Below are 5,293 nucleotides of genomic sequence, written 5' to 3'. Positions count from 1 at the left end.
AAATCCCCAGCCCAGAAATTACTACTTTAGATGGAAATTATTTCACATAATTTTTGTAGTCTGCCCCGAAAACATCCCTAAATGTGTATAATATTGTTTGGGAAAAATATTTAGAAGATCACTAGAATACAAATGAGATGAGTTTGTGCAAACTAACTTAACATGCCTCACAAGCATGTGTGTGTGTGTGGACAAAATTGCACAATGGTGGCAGGATAACCTATGAAAGTTAGGTTCTAAATTCTTATGCAGTGTGACTCAGTTAATAGAGCCTAGACTTTCTAATTGAGAATATTCAAATTATGCTACTGATGTCTGCTATATTCTTCCCACAAACATGTTAATGCCTAATACTGTGTAACTTAGCGTTGTTTTCAACTTCAACAAGGATTTTAATCTTTAAGGCTGTAGTAAATTAGATAACAATTCTAGGGTTCTCTCCCCTTTAAAAATCTCTACAAAAACCTTTTGTTAAACCATTCAAAATTCACATAATAAAGGATAATTACTACTACTTTAAAAAAATTTTCCTAGCTACATAAAAAATTCAAGAGTCCTAAATATCCCATTATGCACTGCAGTTCCTGAAAAATGCTCATTTCTTTCACTGTGTAGAAACTAGAGGAGGTACTGAATAAGTGTTATAACCCTACCTAGACAATGTTCCATAATTCTGTAGTTTAGTAAAGCATTACACAAGTCATACTTGGTTTTTACAGAGTTTTCCTTTTCTGTGAATTAGTTCAGGCACCTGTTTATTTGTACCCAAATAAAACTATAATTAATCTTTAAAAGTCTGCTTTAATTACTTATACAGAGAAAAAACTAGAATATTACACATGAGAAATTTTACTCCTTTAAAACAATTAAGTAACGGTTTATATCAAGCAGTTCAAGTAAACACTTGCACTGGAATCACAGCAAAACAATTACTGTAGACCTGGAAGAACCCTTAAAGACCAAACCCTCTTTCTGCAAAATTTAAATTATATACTGTGTTATGTTATCTCTGGGTCACATGACAAATGTGTTTCTAAGATATGACAGAAAATTCAACACTACTTCAGGACAAGGATTATGGCCCTTTTTTAAGGCTGTCAAGTCCCCAGTGCCTGGTCCAGTGGCTGAACAAATTATTTACTATGTAAATGAATTTTGCTAAGAAGTAAGTTTTACAAATTAATCTTTAAAGTTTTGTTCATTGTAAGATGATTTTGGTTAGTAAAACAATGGAATGTATCATTGTTACCAGGACTATCCCTAGCTAGACTCCAGCAGTACCTTTATTACATTCTCCTTGCACTATAGCAGGCAGACAATTCATACTAGGTTTGAAAATTCCTACTTAGTCACCAATGGACTATTTAGTGAAGAGATGACATTCGAAGGTTCAATACTAAATAGTACAGCAACCACCTGAAAATTAGCTGTTAGGTCCAATCCCACTAAATATTGCGTGGAGGAAGTAAGACACTAGGCAATTTTGATGTACCTTAATGGACAGCCTTCTTGGAGATTTCACAGCAGCAATATATTATGAGGTTATGGGAATTAAAATATTAAAAGAAAATTGCATTGAATCATGGGGCATGTGGAAGGGTGGCAGGTAAGATGACATTAATATGGGAGAGGAGTACTGAAACTAGAGAATGGATATTCAAATACAAACTTCACCTCTTGCACAATTTTGCCCAAGATTGGCAATGAAGATGATTATACAGATAAAGAAGTACAGCAGATTGTGCTGAGCCTGACAAACAGGTGTATCTTTATGTAAACTACATAATTATAAAATTAGATAGGGTCTTTGAGATGATTTCTTTTAACAAAGTGGATAGTAAATGATTTGCTCAAAATCAGTTTTAAAAGACACATATCTAGAATCTAAGTCACCTTTCTTCTAGCCCAGTGATATTTTCACCTCACCACACCATCTCACTTCAAATATTTTAAATTAAATAACACTTTAAATGTATTGAAAGAATTGTTTTTATTAATATTATTTTTAAACCATTAGATGTTCTTAAATGTGGATGGGACTTGAAAAGCATTCATGAAATGCTACTGTAGCCAGTGTTAAGAAAACTAGCCCAACTTAGAGAGTTTGAAACTTTGTCAAGTCACTGATTTAAAAGAAAAGTTTTGGTGCTCTCTCATCCCCAAATTGCAACTTTCAGGTTCATATTTAAAAGCGGTATTTTAAAAAGTTTTTTTTAAAGTGCCATAATTTGTCAGTAAAGACTACCACATAGTGAGAATGCATTTTGTTGACCTACCCAAATTTTCTCCTGATGCCCATTTTGACCAGTCAGTTCATAATGATGCTTGGTGACCATGGGAATGCAGCCCCTGCTATGAAACTCAGTGACACTCAGAGGTACCCAGAGAGCCTGGCCTTGCAACACTTAATGAATGGATAAATGGCTTCAATAATCTCTGCTATCACTACCAGAACTGAAACTATTTTCAAAAACTGAGGTTTAAATTTGTGTGAAGAAAGAGCAATCTAAGGGAGAATATATTTAATTCCTATAGAACTTTTATGCACATTAAAATTGTTTCCACTATTATAAAATTTTAGTAGCATGTAAGTACAGTCCCAAAATGGTTGGTATAATCCCCATTGCATACTAGATCTGCCTTGACAGGAAAAGCTAGGAATCTTACAGTAATTTATCTAATGTGGAAAGTCAATGGCCTTTTAAAATTTTTCATTACCTTATTTTTTTTCTATTTTTCCCTTTTTACAGAAAAAATATAGTATTTTTGGAAAAGTGACCATGACTTATTGCAGTGGGAAGGGGAGAAAACCTTAGTGAACAGTGTAACTACATTCATGAAGGATGACAAACTATAGGTCATGATGTCTAGAAGCTGAATCAAAGGAAGCCTATAAATTTGTGATCCTTCCATAGCTCAGTAAAACTAATCATAAAGTTTCAACTGAAGTTATAATTACTAAAGAATCCATTTTTGTGACTAGGTAAAACAAAACAGGGATGATTCAAAAGCTTCATAAATCTGTTTCATACCAACATTCACAATTGGTAAGAAAAATAGGAAGTAATCAACTTGCATACACCAAAAACCCCAAGACAGAAATCTCAGGTATTCAGTTTCTTTTTCACAGGCATTGCTAGTTCAAAAACCCAAATGCAGGGAATACTGGCACTTAGAGGAAGAAAAAATTTCCACTGTCATTTTAAAATGAGCATTTAAGATAAAAGCTAAAAGTCTGCATGAAACAGGAAAAAAAATTAGGTAATGCTAAAACAAAAGCTAATAATTTAGTGTAATGTACAAAAATTACCACTTTTACTTAAGTATGGCTTAAGGAAAAAGTACAAATTGTATTTACATAATTATACACTTTGTCTTTGACTTCTTTTTCTTCTTTTTACCATCTTTGCTCATCTTCTCTTTATGTTTTTGAATTTCTCGAACTAACGTCTAGAAGGCATCATCAACACTCTGTCTTGTCTTTGTTGATGTTTCAATAAAAGGAATTCCTTAACTTCTTGCTAAGTCCTGAGCTTGTTTTGTGTCTACTGTTCTAGAAGGCAAATCACATTTATTTCCTACTAGGACCATAGGTACATCTTCAGAGTCTTTAACTCTTTTAATTTGTTTTCTATAATGGTGAATATCTTCAGAAGATTTAGTATTATTTATGGCAAATACACAAAGAAAACCCTCCCCAGTCCTCATGTACTGGTCCCTCACTGCACTGTACTCCTCTTGACCGGCTGTGTGGAGAATATCCAAGAGACAGGTTTCTCCATCAATTACTGCTTGTTTTCTGTAGGAATCCTCTATTATAGGATCATATTCATCCACAAAGTGATTCTGAATTAGCTGTATCGTCAAGGCACTCTTGCCTACGTCACCAGCTCCAACTACCACGAGTTTATATTCAGTCATTTTCAGCAGGCCTCTCTCCAGCACCCGGGAGCCGCCAAGCCTCTGGCCCCCGCCGCCGCCGCTGCCCTCAGTGCCCACGTCGCGCTCGCTCCCGGTCCGAAATGGCGAGGGCCCGGAGGACTGGCCGAGAAGCCTCCGCCACCACCACCGCTGCTGCCCCTGCCACCGTCGCTGCTGCCTCCACCGCTGCGCCCGACTCCCATTCAGTAATATTTAACACTTACGTATCTCCAAACACTGAGCTAGGTGTTGTAAATACAGAAGTGAAATAGACACAAATCTTATTAGCTCTCAGCTGTTTTACTGAAAATCACTTAATATAAACAGTAATTAAAATGCAGGTAGTGGTTGACTAAAAGAAAGCCTACTACTATAATGACACAGTCAATCAACTCTAAACTGCATTTTTTTCTTTCTTTTTTTGAAGCAAAATATTTATTGGTACAATTCAGATATACATTATGATGAACGCATCGCAGGGAATTTACACCTGTACATGATATATCCTAACTCCTCTTTTTTTCCCATTCCCCACTAATCTGTATTTGAAGATGTGTATTGGAGAAGACTTTCAGAGCAGATGGAATTTTCATAAGAGAAAACATATTTTTTAAAAACCTTGAACTTTGGAAAACATATGAAAATATGGAGCAGTCAAAGAAGGAACAATTTTCTAGTAAAAGACAAACCAATGTATGGACTTTTCTGCAAAGAAAAGTAAAATGTAATTTTAAAAGAAAATATTTAACAAATCCCACCAACACATTTTAGATATAAATTTAGATCACATACAAGTTGCTAAGGAGTAGCTTCTTCTTGGACAAAAGTAAGAGGGCTCTCTGAACATGTGAAATTAAAGAATAAATGTCTGGTTAGGAATAAGGCCTAAAGCTTTAAAAAAAGATAAATTCAATAGTGAGAAAATAATATAAAGGCATTGCTATGGGAGCAGGAAGAATTCCTGAAAGAGATCAGCATCCAAGAACAGGTGAACATAAATCCACTCCCTGAACACAGAACAGTGCACTAAACAGAGCAAAAAGATTTAATGTGCAGCAGGTTTCAAACAACAGAAGAAATTTCATAAATATACGATCTGTTTGTCTGTGATGGCTATTCAATTGCATAATTTTCCATTAGATTGAATAAAGCCAGGAGACCCCCTTCCAAAGGACAAGACTAACCAAGAAAAGAGATATAACACAGGTAATACCAATGGTTTCCTTTTTCCTTGCTCATGTATACAATTTCTCAGACTCAAATTAATGTTGATTTACATTGTCAATTTTCTCATAGCCATGGATACTATGGCATAAACAGCATATTGTTGATTAACAGAAATAAATATTGATTAGTTCATTAGAGAGCTCAA

The 5,293-nt window shown here is 34.9% G+C and overlaps 1 pseudogene; it reads right to left on the bottom strand.

Moving 5' to 3' along the window:
• Positions 1-3,354: 3,354 nt before the first annotated feature.
• LOC101698101 (GTPase KRas pseudogene) lies at positions 3,355-3,939 on the bottom strand (annotated as a pseudogene).
• Positions 3,940-5,293: the final 1,354 nt, after the last annotated feature.

The sequence above is a fragment of the Heterocephalus glaber genome, unplaced genomic scaffold (genome assembly GCF_053883595.1).
Source record: "Heterocephalus glaber isolate CG9 unplaced genomic scaffold, H.glaber_assembly_v1.0 deba00001555, whole genome shotgun sequence".
In the NCBI taxonomy this organism is placed as follows: domain Eukaryota; kingdom Metazoa; phylum Chordata; class Mammalia; order Rodentia; family Bathyergidae; genus Heterocephalus; species Heterocephalus glaber.
The sequence above is the reverse complement of the archived record's forward strand: the minus strand, read 5'-3'. Positions and strand labels throughout refer to the sequence as shown.